This window comes from Calidris pugnax, unplaced genomic scaffold, assembly GCF_001431845.1.
Source record: "Calidris pugnax isolate Ruff unplaced genomic scaffold, ASM143184v1 scaffold45, whole genome shotgun sequence".
NCBI lineage: Eukaryota > Metazoa > Chordata > Aves > Charadriiformes > Scolopacidae > Calidris > Calidris pugnax.
The window spans coordinates 2,347,631-2,364,099 of NW_015090764.1; the positions used below are offsets into that span (position 1 = coordinate 2,347,631).

General features: G+C 46.2%; 1 protein-coding gene across 1 annotated transcript in view; it reads right to left on the reverse strand.

The window, feature by feature from the left end:
- Nucleotides 1–11,050, reverse strand: part of NF1 (neurofibromin 1) — a 96,765-nt gene extending 85,715 nt beyond the window's left edge. Inside the window, exons 1-4 of the mRNA XM_014956596.1 lie at nucleotides 10,451–11,050; nucleotides 10,240–10,369; nucleotides 6,593–6,698; nucleotides 4,574–4,687 (exon numbers count right to left, since the gene is read on the reverse strand). The gene's annotated coding sequence lies outside the window, so the exon portion shown is untranslated. The remainder of the gene's footprint in view (nucleotides 1–4,573; nucleotides 4,688–6,592; nucleotides 6,699–10,239; nucleotides 10,370–10,450) is intronic.
- Between the last annotated feature and the right edge of the window lie 5,419 nt (nucleotides 11,051–16,469).

Here is a 16,469-nt window from a genome sequence, read left to right on the forward strand (position 1 = left end):
CAAGGCGGGCGGAGGAGCTACCGGCTGCCCCGGGGGCGAAGCCCGGAGGGCCCCGGCGGGCGGTTCATCGCCTCCCGCAGGGGGATACGGGCCGGGTCGGTTCCCCCCCTCCCCGCCTGTGCCGGCGCTGGCCGCTGTCACCCCCGGGGGGAGAGGGGGCACAAACCCTCCCGGGTTAAAAAGCACCGAAATAGTATAAACTACTCTTGAAAACAGAGGGTTGTTTGAAAAGCCTGCCCTGGAATTATTCATTCAGTAAATCACTGGAGACTGAGTTTCCGTCCTGTGGCCCCAGGTGAGGGGCAGCGTCCCCCGCTCTGAATTCGGGGTGATCCCGGGGGGTCACGGTCTCTGGGCAGCAGCACCGGGCACTCGGCAGACACTGACCTTCCCCAAATCGCAGCGGCCAACGCAAAGCCACGGGGCTTGACACACATTGTCTACGGTCTGGGTATTACTGGAATCTGTAGCTCCATTTTACCTTTTTTTTTTTTTTAATGGTTATTCTTTAATAAATTAATTTCTTTCCTTTTAACAGTTTGTTACATCTCAAGGCTTCCCTGCAGAACTCCAGCAGTAACTAAAAATACGAAATGTAGCCCAGAGAAATCCTTCCCCAGCCAATTGTTTACTCTCCGTGACTCAGAAAAGTAGGATACGCGGATAACGAGACAAATAAACATCCACTTCCAGTTTCCTTCTTGGGAATGTTAATGTTTTCCTTCTGGGTAGGCAGAAGCACAAAATAACGTCCTTTCATGCCAGAGTCGAGTCAAAATTCTGACAATATAAACACAGATGCAACCTGAGGCAAGACCTCCTGAACGCAGGAATTAAAATTGACAAATGTACTTTGAAAAACTGGAGAATAAAATGAATTTTCTGTGTTACTCCACGCAGCGGGGGCTCTGGTTTGACTTGGAGACTTGCTGTTATGCTATGAGCAGTAACAGTGACACGAAATACAGTCTCAGGTATATATTCTTTCCCTGTAATTAACAAACAATTAAATTCCTGTAATTCAGATTTACAGTGTGAACAATTCCTTTGTATTCTAACAACAAACTCAGGAGTTTGGTTCGTAGCAAATATTTGAAGAGGCAGATGTTTTATAAAAACATGCAAATCGATTGCAAATATTTTATTTAAGAAGCAAAACCAATTCATTGGTCGAAGTATAAATAGCATTATTGTGTCTGTACAAGCTGTGGTCATATCTTTCAGGAAATGCGACCAGGGTTCTGATTTATGCCACTGGGGCAGTAAATGGGGGCTGTTAAGTGCCCTGAGCTTTGTATCCTGCATTTGCTGCGCACAATGACCGAGCTGCGGTGTAAAGGCTATCGATTCCTTCGCATTAGAGCCATTACAACGGGCAGCATTTATATGTTTCAAAAAGATTTTTAAGACTAAATGTTGCCTTATGTTCTAGAAAAGACTTCTAATGTATTGGTGATATATACCCGTAATCTGATCAAGCCTACGTGACACGTGGATATATTTGCTTAATTATCAAGGTCCTGACTGGGTTTGGTGGGGAGTGAAGCCGGTCCCTGGGGTTGTTTCTAACGACCATTGTTGGTCTGAGCACAAAGAAAGGCCCAGGGAAAGAGGGGTTTGTGTCCCCACACCATTCTATGGGCATTTGTTGCTCTCCCCAACATACCCCTGAAGGGGTAATCGGTTACTTCGGACTCTGGAGAGTGGGAAGAGGATGGAGTCTGTTCTCCAGGAGCTGCAGTTCCCGTGAGGTTCTCCCTGGATGGGTGCACAGGGTGCTCCCTGAGATGGGCCGGGGCCACCCCACTGCGCACCCAGAGGCTGGCTGGGCTGAAAGAAAAGCCTTCATCCAGAGAACGAAAGGAGAAACACACACAAACCACCCAATGGACTCAGTGGAGCCAAGATCTTACCTAGAACTGTTTAGTACCTTCTGATTAAGCAGAGCCCTGAGGGTTAGGGCTCATCCCATCAGTGCTGGGCAGTGACCAAGGGCTGGTAATGGCACCGCCTGCAGCCGGCCCGGCTCTGCCTGAAAGGGGCCTCGCAGTTCGAAACCTCAACCTTAAAACCGGCCTAAAACAGCACGGAGTGGGGGCTTGGGCCACAGAGCTATGGCTCCTGGTCCTGGACCAGCACCTGCCCCTGGGAGGGACTGTGGGAAGACTCACTCCACCAGCCACGGTCACCCAGCTCCATCTCATCCTCACCTTCCTCACTGGCTTGAGCCGAGCCGGCTCGTTCTGCTGGTGGCAGAGGAGAGGCCGTGCCTCAGACCAATTCTGTTTCCCCAGCAGCCCGTGGCTCACAGACAGTGCCTGTAGGACACGGTGGTCACACAGAGCTCCCCCTCCTCTCACATCCTTCCCAAATTCCCAGCAGACGGCAGTCCCGGGATTGCTGGAGGCCCAACCGCTCCTGCTGCGCCCTTCCTCCATGAACTTGTCAAATCTCCTTTTTCAACTGTTTATACGTTTGACCTCTAAGCATTCCATAGCAATCAGGCAGGAATAACATCCAGTCAAGGCAACACAGCCACAATCTTCATAGGGATCTCTACATTCTGCCAAAATCTAAACAATAATAATCCATGTAGGGGGCAGGAAAGGGCTTCACCTTACTGATACACTCATGAAAAACACATCTCAAAAAGCCAGAAAGAAATCAGGGGTGATGAGACCAGCCGAGAGAGAAGCATCTTGGGAACTCTGGACTTAGGTAGAAAGACAGGCTGTTTCTTCCCTTCAAAATTTACCAAACAAAACAAACAGTGCTTCTTCCTGTTTCTCAGAGTGTTTTTCCCAAAGCAAATCTGTTCCCTGAAAGCAAACAGGACTTGCTGCAGTATTCCCAGATTTTAGATGGGGCGGGGGAGGAACTTCAGAGGCTGAACTGTGATGTTGGAAATTCTCATAGTGTTTCCCCCAAACTCTTTGGAAAATTCCAGCCAGTATTTGGTCAAGCCTGATCTTTCCCACTGCTCTCTGCTTCCTTTTAATTGTTTCCTCTTCTTCCGAGGCTCAATAAAACATGCTCTGAGACCCACCATCCTAGAAGTGATCTGCTGTCCTAGAAAAAAACACAGTATCTCTTCTATTCATTGTTAGTTAGGTATTATTTGAAGCTACTCATCCCAAGTTCCCTAGCTCCAAACAACTTCTGAGTTGTGCTATTTCTTTAGCAGCTCTTGACAATCTCATGCTTCTGGATTATTTTGGTGGGGTCTTTTTAAAGACGCTTTAGCAAGAGCTTCTTAATGCACTTCCTTAGGCTTGTATATAAACTAAAGTAAGAAATTTCAGCTTAAGGAATCCTCAAAGTCTTGTCAGGCTTTAGTGTGAATGCCAATGGTTTTTTCCCCACTAAAAATTTCCCACTGTGGCTGTCAGAAGTGGCACTAGTGGTAGGAGTCACACGGAGGAGGAAAGCCCCTGCTGTGTCTCTATTCCCTCTCAGTGTAGATTCAGACCTACTAGAACCTGACCAGCCAAGCCACTGGAAGTACCAGCTGGAAATTTATCTCTGTGAGAACATGACATTTCCAGACCCTGATGTTTCTAGTCAATCCACCCCGATTCACAACTCACTGGCTTTGTCCTTTCCTCCAGTGATGGTGTTGATCCTGTGTCAACGAGCATCATTTAACAACTTCCAATAAAATTCCCTTTAACGTTAGAAGCCCTTAAGCATTTCCTTTCTTTCTGACACGTTTTACCCTCTAAGGTTCAGTTAATTTCTAGATATCACCTACAATTTACTCAGGAGATCTGGGCCTCTTTTTTATTATGCCTGAGCTGGCTCTTGGAGGTGACACTTCTCTTGGCTTATTGCCAGAGGATATGGATCTTCCCCCTTCTACATCATTATCTTTTGCTTTGTAGTTTCAACTCAAATTATTTATTTATTAACCTATCTTTTTTTTTTTTTGTCCTACTCACTAAAGTCTCTGTTTCCTACTTTGATTTCTTCTCCTCATTTGTCCCATCCCACTTTCTCATTTTCACCAGCATTTGTCAAACTCTCCAGCAGCGGCTCAGGGAGACTTTTTTATTTCATCTAGAACCCCACCATCACTGCAGAGCCGTTCCTCTGCAGGGCACGTGGCTGGTTTCAGGATCTGAGAGATAGGGTATCATTCTGGAGGAAATGTGCCAAATCTGGGATCAGCGTCAAAAATATTTTCCTACTGTTCTTAAGTGAAGCTAAACAAAGAAAGGTATTAAATGAGGAAGGAAGGGAGGAAGGAAAGGATCTGCCAAGTTTTTGGTAAGAGGTGACTTAATACCTCTAAGCTACAAACCCCTTAAACATGGGTTTAATCCCAGAGCTGGCAGATCCCCAGTGAGAGCTGCAGAACCTCCTGGAGCTCAATCTCCATCGAGACACTCGATGGCTTCACCCGGTCCCCAGGAGGACTTTGCTCCAGCAGCTTTGTCCATTAGAGGGCATTAGAGGCCACCGAAATCCCGCAAATTCGAACTAATTAGAGAGGAAAATAATCCGGATTTATTTTCCTTTGAGAAATGACTGGTGGTTTTGTATTCTTTCCATGACATGTATCTTATTGACTTACCTGACGTGTGCTGGATAGATTTCAAAATGGGAAGAAACTTCTTCTGAAGGATTAAACCGTGGATTTTTCTTTTGTGTTCTCCACTTCCCAGTTCCTCCCTGTCTGCAACAGGATCTGTTAAATATGAGCAGAGCAAGCAAATGATCTGACTAGATTAATAGTACTCGCAGAATGATGGATTATATTTTAGAGAAATTAGAGATTCTATACAAAATATTCACGTGGGAACTTCTATCCCAGAAGGTCTAATCAGCAAAGGATAATTACAATTGTAGCACATTGTTTCACACAATCAATTTCTAATTGCAAATATTTCTGTTCTGGTAGAAATCTCATTTGGATGCAAAACACCAGGAGTTCAATCCCTGACACTTGGACTGATACAAAGAAATAATCCATTATCAAGATGTCACAAGAGCTCAAATATTCTGCAGGAACTTAATGGAACAGATATTTTCTGAAACTGAGGCTCACACCATGTGCTGGAAATGGATAAAAATGTATTAAATTGATGTCTGCTACTTCGCCTTAGAGGGACAAACAAGCCCTGTGTCAAACCCTAGCTGGAGTTTGTTTGATCACAACCTCTGCCAGTGTACGTGTTTATGTTCTAAAAACCTCAGGGAAGGAGATCATTTTGTGTATCTGCTCTTTGCTTCCCCTAGCAAGCCATGCCTTCCCCAGATATTAGTCATCTGCAGAGGTCAAGTTACCTAAATATTATAATGTAATATTTTAATTGTTCTGGATGACTAATCACCTCGTCCTGGGTTATCACATTGCCCCAAAGGATAATTCAAGGTTATCGCTTCCTGAAATTCTGTTTCCTTACTCATTTATCATACAACAAGGGTCAAAAAGAGGAGAGATTTCACAGGAGGGGAAGACCAGATAGACCTCGTGACTTTAGTATTGGCTGGTATTTTCTGGCTTCTTTTCTGTGTGATCTCATAGAAAGGGTGGAGTTTTAGTCACGGAAAGCGAACCGGAGGTCTGGAGTGTCGCTGGGATGGGAGCTACTTCAGCAGGCAGCATTCTCAGTAAAATCACACCACGTGTGCTGGAGTGCTTGTCCTCCTAAAGCTTCCTAGTGCCTCCTGATCCGCTGTGTCTGCTCACACCCAGCCAAACCCACCCAGCAAGTCAGGGATGAATGCCCATCACTCAGAGGAACTGTGAAATTAAAACCAGTCTCAGCTTGCTCAGGGACACAGTAAAAGACCGGGCCTGACACCTTTTTCCCCTTGACACTATATAAAGCCCCATGTAATTTCCCTTAACTTCAGTGGAGTTATTTCTCAGTCAGATCAGCTGATTTTAGGTTACAATCACACAGCCTGGGAGCTGGGATTTCCATTCAGTGGCATCAGCACTGAATCGATAAAGTACGTCTTTCGTTGGAGTGCCCAAGGTCTAAGCTCTGCTGACACCACAGCACCCACAGCCAACCCCTGCTCAATTCCTGATGACAGAACAGCTGGGATCAGAAATGGGATTCACTTCTACAGGGGTGAGTCAATGGGGTAGGAAAGATCCACATAAATTCACCGCTGGTGTATCTGTGCTGTTATTTTAACTTAGACACTGTGCAGCACGCAGAAATGCCACTCGACCAGCCCGTTCACCAAAGATTGCTATTTTTTCCCCTCCTCTTTCCTTTTAAGTGATCAGGTGTACAAGAAGGACTGAAGATGGAAAGACAAGTCTTTAAGAACTGGGGGAATCTCAAGACCGGAATTCAGTTTTCTGTTTCTTAAATAACCTTTGTGTAAGCCTCGCATCAGCCTGTATGAATTTATGAATATAAAGACTCTCTGTTACTGAACAGTTTTTACCAACTGCTGCTCTATTTCCTTCCCATGAGTCATGCCATTAGCTTATGCTGCCCTATTTAATTGCAACTGCTGCCTGAGCCCACACAAGAGTTTCTAAAATAAAATTTTTAAAAAAAGCTTATTTGAAATAGAGCTCAGGTGGTTTGAATGGCTGTCGTGTGGCACAGCCCTGTGGAGACAATACCTGCTGGTCTGCTGGGCTTCCAAATAATGCTGGACAGCACGGAGCCCTCGGGTGCAGTGTCTGAGAGTTGCTGTTAATGGAGCTGGAGCTGGAGAATGAAGCTTACCTAGGACAGAAAAGTAACAGTTCTACTACGGATTTGAAAATCCCTAAGGAGAAACATAGGAAGGTAAATTTTAACCCCAACAAAATTAATTAGACTTGAGGCTCATCCTTTATGTGGGTGATAGACAGATAGATAGATAGACAGATAGATAATTTGCTAAATTTACAGATACTTTCCAAGAAACCAGGGGTTCTATTTTTGCGACTGCCTTGGAAGCATCGCTGTATCTGGCACTGTGCAATGCCCTTATCAATGGCAAATCATGACCTGACTGGCACTAATGTCAGGACCTCAGTGTAAAGCAATGATTAACTGCCCATTGCTGCCTCCAAGCAGAGTCTTACAGGAGCTCTGGGAAGCAGCGCCGACCCACGGTGTCACTTCCCACCGCCTTTCCCTCTGCATCACTGGAGCCATAAGGAAAAAGGACAGTAGTTGGGGTCTGTTTGCCATGGTGAAGGGAGTTTCTTGTTTCTGAGAAGGGTGGACATTGAACTATTTTTAATCCTTAAAGCCAGAGCCTGCCTGGCAGGGTGAAGGACCCCAGAGCCGTGGCCCTCTGGTGAACACCGTGTTTACACTGGAACCTTCCTGGTGAATTCTCAGCTGGTATCCAAACATAGGCCCATTCCTTTTTTTTTTTTTTTAATTTATTTATTTTAATCATCTGGCTACATGGGCGACAACAGTGTTGAAGAATCAAACTGCAGGCACCAGTAGCTATTGCTGCCCTAAACTTGAACCTGACTGTTTAAGGATCTGGGCACTCATTAACCCATTTTGCATTTTTCATGGGTGTAATCTTGCAGTACTGCAGGTCCACGGATTTCCTAAATATCATCATGTGACTTAAAAGCAGCAGTGAAATAAAAACATCACCTCTGCCTTACTTGCAGTTGTAGCAGGGATTGAGAAACAGGAATAAAGCATTCCAAAGCCAAAAAGGGCAGGGAAAAATGCCAAGTGCTTTCGAGAGTATGTAGTATGACAGGAAAAGCCAGCTCCAAAAGAAAGGAGAGAGAAGGCAACGGGGAAAAATACTTCCAGGCTCAGTAAGAATGGAAAGGAAAAGACAAGGTTACACCTGTGAAGCACAGGAGTCTGCCTCAGCTTAATCTGTAATGGAATTGCACTTAAATGTTTGAAGTGGTCAATTCCTCTTTCCCTTCCACAGACAGAAATAGTTACATTGCTATAAAAGTATATTTCTATTCTGAAAAGTAAAAATATTATGCAGTCCTGTGCACTTCTACAGCTGTAGAGCTGGACCTTTATCAGAACTTTCACTGGCACATTGATCTAAGTTTTTTTTTTAAATTACACCCTTTCTTGACAGAGTCATGGTAGTGACATGGTAGTACAACCTTCAAACACAGACCAAAAGGGCATCGATGGAGCTGTCTTGTGAGACAGAAGGCTTTATCACACTAGCAGGGGAGACGTTCTAATTGCAGTTTAAAGATTAGAGGCTGCACGGACACAAATGGAGCGTGAGTAACTCTGCCAACCTCCACGTGGCAGCTCTGTCACCCCACGCGGGGCTGAGCAAGGCAGCTCCCCACTGTGTGCACCGCTGCAGCTCGCGAGGACGCCCACGGAAACCTCTGTCCCTTTCTGTTTGGCGCTGTACAAATACAGATTAAAAAGAAATCCCTTCCTCGCAACCTTCAAAGATGAAAGAGGCAGAAGTCGAGAGGGCAAACAGAAGCACAGCAAGTCTGCGTGACCCACTCAGTGGCCACAAAGCAAAGCAGTAACAGCCACGAGCACAGCGTCATCTCCTGGCTCCCAGATCAGAGCCTGTCCTGCTGGAAACCTGTCTCCTCACCAGATCCTCGGAGAACAGCTGGATTGTCTCTAGAAGGATGTAGGCTTGGAGCTTAGCAGCCTCAGTGAGGATAAACACTAATTAGTAGCTTCTAATTTGGGCACTGTAGCAACAAAAAGTGAGTTTACCCATTTTTTTATTTACTGCTATAGCAATGGAAGGCACTGTATCGTTAAGCTCTACCCTGATACTGCCATATTAATTGACAAGGCTGCCTTGTGCATTCCATCAAACACTGCTATCAGCCTTCTAATTGCGCTGTGAGCGGTGTTTGGTGGCACAGGGTGTTCACACCTGTGTGACGTGGTCTGACGAGGCTCCGTCAGCTGATGCCACGGCAGCAGGTCCTGCATCAACGCTGCCACACCGGCGGTGGGACTGAGGGCTCAGCCAAGCCCTGGCTGCTGTCACAGCCAAGCAGAGGCAATCGCCAGAGTCTTCAGTCTGAGTTTGTGTATCCAGCTATAGAACAATGCGAATCACAACCAGTAGACACAGCCACTGTGAGCTTTACACCTTTTATAGAACCATTTTCTGTTTGCAGGAGTCCAAAGCGCTACTACCATCACAGCACAGGATGTCTGACTGGAAAGCAGCACTTATAGCCCAAATTCTACAATGTGTATTTTTATCATACTGTGTGTTACTGAATCAGGATATGGACTTCCTCTTCATGGCTGGATTTAGGCTTAAATGTCAGGTCTTCCAAGAATAGTCCCTCTTCCTCGTGTCTGTCTTTACCAGCAGCCTCTTCCTGTTCCAGGCTGCAGCGACCAGAGCATCCCCAGCACCGCAGAGGCAGCGTGAAGCTGCTGTGCCCAAATGTTCAGCCACAATGACCCGTGTCCTGCAGCCCATCAGTCCCTCTGGGGAGCTCTGCATGTACCTCTCATTCCCCCTCTTTATGGTCATCAAAATGACATCTGACAAACAAGTAAATTACACTCCCCCCAAATCCTGCTTTGCTTTAGTGGAGAACTGTTGCTATTACCAAGGCTTATTCATTATACATTTTCTGTACAACCTCTGACTGCAAGAGAGATATAATGAGTGTATAACTAGAAATCTCATCAGTCTCTTCCGGGAAACATTTACAAACAGCACAAAATGGACCCTAGTTAAACTTGAACTCATAGTTGTGTACACAGTGCCCACTGCACCCCTTGTGCAAGTGAGCTCTTACGTACCAACTTGTGTATTTTCAGCACTAACAGCAACACTGAGCTTTTACTTTTGTGCTGCAGAGGCTGCTGGAATAATGGAGCACATAATTACATCCAGCCACTCGTTAGCTCTCAGATTACAAAACCGGATTTCTGTGCCAGGCCTTCAGGAAGTAAGACACGGGAGGAATCTCACAAATAACCTGCAATTACATTAATGCAGGGAGCAGGTCCTCCCCTTAAAAGCTCTGGGGCTGGTCCCGGAGCCAGGCGTCACACTGACATGGAGAAAAAAAGTGATCCAGGGGGTAAATGACACCCGTCACAGCTCCAGTGCCTCGTATCCAGGTCTGCTCAGAAACAGATCGACTGGAACAAAGCCTGCAATGAGCAGCAGTTAAACAGGGTTGCTGTGTCTGCACTGCTGTAGCTTATTCCTTTAATTTACAGGGACGGGCTGTGCACACAATAAGGTACTTTTACACGATTACAGCTCTGCTTGCAGTACAACTGTTTGAACTATGGCTGCTCCCCAGAGTGTTTTACTCACAATCACAGAGAGCTGGCTGCAGAGGAGCTTGGATTCACAGAGATGGAGCCACGCTGCCAAGTGACACCCTCAACGGCCACGTTACAGATGTTTGGATGCAGGGATCAGGAATCTGCTGGGGAAGGAAGGACTGAAGATGACATTCCTGGAAGGCTCAACATGGCTAGCTTTTCTTAAAACTATTACCGTGTGTCTCTAGAAGGGGTATTACCTTACACTGACTTCTCCTGGGCCAGGAGCTCCTCAGGCAGCCTGCAGAATGCAATGTTTGCAAGAAAGGAGAAAACATACCATCAGAAGGAAGCTCTGTTAACCCAGTCCTATGAAAGGAACTAAATAAATCTTTTCTAAATGCTGTTTCTAATGCTGGTCATTAATGGGCCTTAGCTCATTTGCTTGAAATCTTTGCTATTTATACCTCCTTCCTTTTCTCTTCAGCTTTTAAACGTTTCCCCAGTTCTTCAATATAACTTTCCTTATGGTTTGCTCTTCAGACTGCAAAGACACGGAGCGATTGCTCTGCTGGACACTGCTGCTGCTGTGACAATGAGTAACTATCTCTTGCAAAAAAAATTACAATTAAATACTAGGGTCCTGTCTGGTAATGAAGTGCCAAATCACTGCCTGATTTTATACAAAACCTTGTTTTTCAAATCTCAACCAATTCCTGTTCCCCTTTCCTGTTTTTCCTTCTTCTTCCCTCATCATGCTTTGATTCTAGATTGTAGTGTGTATTAATAATGTAAGTTCTGAGTCAGTGGTAAAACGGAGAATACTCACATTTACTGAGATGGCAGTAATTACCTTCCCTAACCCCACCTGCATTTCATTCTGTGGGTGCCTGCCTGGAGACAACCTGCCCCCAGAGCTGCAGATGTGTCGGTGGGAATTCTCCCAAAAGCAGTGAGAGCTATACCTGTTTCCTAATAAAGAAATTTGGGGTTAGGGCATTACTTTTGTTTGCCTTAATACCTGTTTTTACACTAGTATTTATTCAAGATCATATCCTAGTATTTACTGTCAGACTCCTTTCTGCCACTTACTCTGTATACACTGGGCAAACACAGACCTGCATTCCCTGTGTAACGTTAAGAGGCTGCACTGCAAATAAGTGAGTTCCCATCTTCTCCCCTCACTCTTATACCTATTTCCAACATTTTAACAACCCATCGAAAATGGGGACAAGAAGAGATCTTAAGAAACTATTTTGTCCAACCTCCAGCTTCAAAGAACCTACATTTCTCTCAAATTCTTCACCTTTTCTGTCGCCCTGTGAACGTGTTCCCTGCAGCAGCAGGCCTGGATAAAACCACCCAAATATTTTCAGGCTCGTTTCCCCACCAGCTCGGGCCCGTCCCTGGTCTGTGAGCAAAGCAAACACGCGTTATCTGTCAGCAACCTGCTCTTTCCCAACTGCTGCAGCAGGAATGCAGCCTCCACTGTTCCCAGGCAGGCACTGTCAGACACGACCCTGTCATTCCCCAACCTGCTGACTTTTTCTGCTCTTATTATTTTATTGAGCTGTTTTACAGGATGTATGTAGCCTAACCCTTTCCTTTTTCCTATTAAAATCAGCCTGCTCCTCTATAAATTGAATTTATAGACAATTTATTGGAACATGCAATGACACCCTTCATGCAATTGATTTTCCCTGTTTGCACGACCCTGCTAGTCCAACGCCAAAACACAGATTTCAGAAAAAGCAAAAAATATTCTTCCAATTGTAAACGTGTTCAGCAGTTTATTACTGACTACACCCTACACTGGCATAAATCACTGCACGTTTCTGCCTTGGATCAGGTCTTTTAAAAAACATCAAAAAAGGAAGGCTATTTCATATTTAGACAGAAGCGTAGGGTCTGGAACAATTCAGAATATCCCCTGCTATCTTGTTATCTGCACACTCAGAGCTGGCCAGGACAAAGCCCTTATTTTTACTTGTTACGTGACTGCTTTGACATTCCTCTGCTCTCACATCAGCTTCCCAGTCCCTTCTTGGCCAGTGCACGGACACATTGGGCAGAGGAGAGGACACAGCCCCTTGGCACTTGTTCTCCATGGGGATGCCCAGTTCTCCCAGTTGTGTCCCCCAAATGCCCCGGGGGGTTACCCCTCCGGGACTTCATGCTGGAGCAGCCCTGCCTTGCCCACACGCCCGGGGCCTCTGCCCCAGCTTCCCCCCTCCAGAAGGAACATTTGGCTGCGCTGCACTTATGAGGAACAAGGAACGAAAGGCGGGACGGAAGAAGGAGCAGTCCAAGAAAGGTTATTTTCAATCTGGCAGACAGGGCTTGTTGCAGACCAGACTCAGCTGGAGAGATCATCCTCCTCCTGCGTATCGCGGGGAAATGAATGTTCTCACGAGGTGGGTCTGTCTCATCCAGCAGTGCTGAGCTGTTCCATCAGCCAGATCCTGATGAAAGTCAAATTAGGAATCTAGCATTTTGGGGAAGGAAGAGGGGCAAATTTGCAAAATGAACAAAAAAATGGAGGGGACTGAAGTATAGCCCTCTGCAGCCAAACAAGAGTGAGCCACCGTGTCTCAGCAGCTCCTGGGCTGCACGGCAGTGGCAGGAGGTGGCCGAAGGGGAGAGACCTGTGCAGAAGCTTTGAATTTCTTTGATGTGCATCCAACAGGATCAGACCTTTGCTCAAACCCCACCAAGCACTGGCAGGAATTTGTGTCAAGGAGCATCTCTGCATTCAGTGGGATGGCACACAGTGCCTGTTGCAGGGCACTGCCCCTGTCCTCACCCTGCACGAATACCAGCACGTCACCAGGCCCCATTTTCTGATGTTTAACACCTCTGCCTTCATTTATGTTATTCCCTCATGGTACATTTTGATTGGATGTAGGAGGCGTCTAAATCTACAGTGTAGAAAAGAAACTGATCCACAAAATAATTCAGTATTCAATTGCAATATTTTGCAGTTCTCATCAGAGTTAGGTCTCTGTCTCAGAGCACGACGTCACCACCCCTGAACTGAGCTGGTTTTATTTAAGTTTGGTTTAAGACTGGGCTTAATGACCAAATTCACCCAGGAAGCCAGTAGCAAAGCTATGAGGAGAAGCTAACGCTTCTGATTCTCCATCCCATGCTTTGGCCACGAGGCCTTGTGTACTCTCTGGTTTTAATGAACCAATTAGAACAACTTTAACCCTGGTTATAATGAGAGATGGGTGTTTCACACCACTGTAAATAATCAGATATAATTACGGGACAGGGTGAGGGAATTGAAGCCAAAGGAATACAAAACAGCTCAGTAACATTTCTCACTGCACAGTGGAAAAAACTGTCATTTTGAATCGTGGGGAACCACTGCAGACGGTGCCTGCGCCGGCATCGCGCTCCTCCTGCCAGGAGCCTGGGCCGGCCACAAACTGAAGTCATTGGCAGCTGAGCTCAGAGAAAACACAGGCTGGAGAGGAACACAGAAAACTAGCATGTTTTGGAAAGGATTTTTTAAAGAAGTGAAATAGCTGTGTTTGGGGTTATGCTGACATATATCAGGGCACGGATACAGCGAGCTCAAGCGAGGCTGATCTTGCTTTCTCTGTAACACAGGGACCTTTTCCTACCCTCCTTGTTTAGGACAGTTCAAGTTCAAAACTCTCGGCATGACCTTCAGCCATCTGAGATAACAGCTCTTGGAACTTCAGCAGGGAAATTTAGCACATTTTCCAAAAGCAGCTCCCTGACACGGCACCCATGGCCGGCTTACAAAGAAGGAATGGTTTTGAACCTAAAAGGAATAAACCCAAACCTCCATCTCCCTTATTCCAGAGCAGCTACTCATCGTGAAAGCACTGAACTCACCCCACACACAAAGCCATCTGCTCTATTTATTATACCCAAAGACGCGGTCCAAAAATTATAAAATCCCAAAGAGACCAAAAGAATGCAGAGAAAAAAAAATGACTGTAGTCTATCTCTGATATTCCATCTGTGCAACTTTTCCACAGCACACTCTTTTAGCAGACCTGTACAGATTAACCCCTTGGGTACCAGGCATGCATCAATTTATGACCATCTACAGAAAACTAATTCTATTTTTCACAATAAGCAGTGGTGAATAAGCTGCAGAGCAATGGGGGAGAAGGGGACAGAGAAACAGCAGCTCAGAATTCCAGAAGGGAGGGAGATTCTTCTAATGCATGAGGTGCCTGTGGGAGAATCAGATTGTGCTCCTGGCAGCTCCACAATGACCCTGAGAAAGTGGCCCCATCTCCTCGCTTCCCCTCCCAACCATTGTTTGTCTTTTCTATTTAGACTGCAAACTCTTCAGGGCCAGAAGACCCACACCAAGCTGCTGGGCTCTGCCAATGTTGCCTGTAGCCACCAGGCAAATAACAACATGTACACAAAATGAAGTAAGGGCTGAAGCTGTGCCAGTCCCAGCAGCGTTCCTCAGCAAGGACACGCTACAGTAAGGGGGGCAGGGAGAGATCCAGAGGGACAAAGAGGGCTGAAGTATTTTTAAAAAATAGTTCCAGTAGATGAAATTGCAAAGCCTAGTACACAAGGTCTCATACACTGGGCTCTGACAGCGCTTTCTTTTCTCTGGCCAACACAACCTCTCTGTTGCTCCCCATCTCTCCGCTGCAACCCCTTCTCTTCAACCCTCTCTGCCCTCTCTTTCTTCCTTCCATTCGGCTTTTTCCTTTCACCTTCTCTTCTGCCTCCACCGACTCACACCGAACTTCCTCCATCCCAAGGAGGCTACTCAAAACAAACAGGAGTTTGTGAATTACTAACAGTGTAGACTATAAATAGCTCTAATTTTTAATGACAACCAGACCACCAAGATGCACGCACTATTGCACCTTGGGTCTGGTATGACTGGCATTAATTGTGGCCCTGCCTGTCAGCTGGCAGGAATGCTTTATAAAATGACCACTGTGAAGAGGGAGGACATAACCTGTGGGCCTGAAAAAGCACCGTGGGCTTTTAAAGTACTTTGGAATGTATTTTACACTTACTGTGCTGATCTGACTTCCAGAGGTCTGTCTGGACAACCCAAGCAACCACAGCTAACAGAAACGGGCAGCCTCGGTGGTCCCCAGGCACAACAACCTCACTGGGATGGCTTGTGCAAGCTGAATGAGGAACAGCACAATGAGCAGAACTTGGGCAGAAACCATGATCTAAATCCACGGCTGATCTGTACCAGAAAGAGGAACAAACAGCCTTTGGGTGGTGGAAGCCTCCCAGAGGGAAGCCCTAGCCATGGAAGGGAAGCAGGGTGAGCACAGAGCTGGGAGCCTCACGAGTAGCCAGAAGACAGGAAACGCAGGAGGCAAATGCCTTGGCTCATTTTACAAACCCCAGGTGATACTACAAAGATAAAAGAGCGCCAAAACCAATTTCAATAAAAGCAGCCCAGTCCCTCATTTGGGATACGATAATTTCAGGTGGCCTTCTGAGACCAGCCTAATGACTGACTGAGTCAAAAACACTTCAACAAAGCTGATTAAGAAATAAAAACTCACAAATCAGTTAAAAAAAAAATTGGAGAAGAAAAAACCAAACGAACTGGGTGTAACTAGATTCAGCAGGTCAGAATACAAGAATATGGAAGAAGCAGATCCTGGTGCTCCAGCAGCTGGGGGAAAAGCTCCACAACCTAGACCTTGGAAAGTATTTCCAAGGCAGGCAGACAACCAAAGTCCTTTCATCTGTGGAAGCCTAGGGCAGTGTGTAAAGTCTTGATGGAGAAAGATGGCAGGGAGTTTATGAGCTTCCCAGCAGAACAGCGCTGTGCAGGCTCGGCAGCTGCATCTCTAAAGACAGATAATGGAAAACACATAAATCAGCCCTGAGTCACCCTCACAGCCCCGCGGGCCCTCGTGGCATGTGACCCTGTGGGGTATGTAGCCCGGTGCCACCCTCCATTCCACAGGCATGCCTCACCAGCGCAGCAGAAACCATCCCAAAAATCATCCACTTTGCTTCACTTGCAAGGGAAATAAACACGACAAGGGCATGGAGAAAGGAAAGTGTGGATTCTTTGCCTCCTCCAGTTTTCACTGAATTTTAGAGAGGTTCATTTTACCCCCCAAAATGGCTGAGTTGGTAACGCGCAGGGAGCACCCAGCTTTCCACCGCTCCTACTCTGGCTTTAGACACCAGGCACCAGCCCTTCCAGCCAGGCGTGAAAGGAGAAGGTGCCGGTGATGTCTGCAGGACACTCTATGACACCAAACAATTTCTAATGAGCTTCCAAAAACC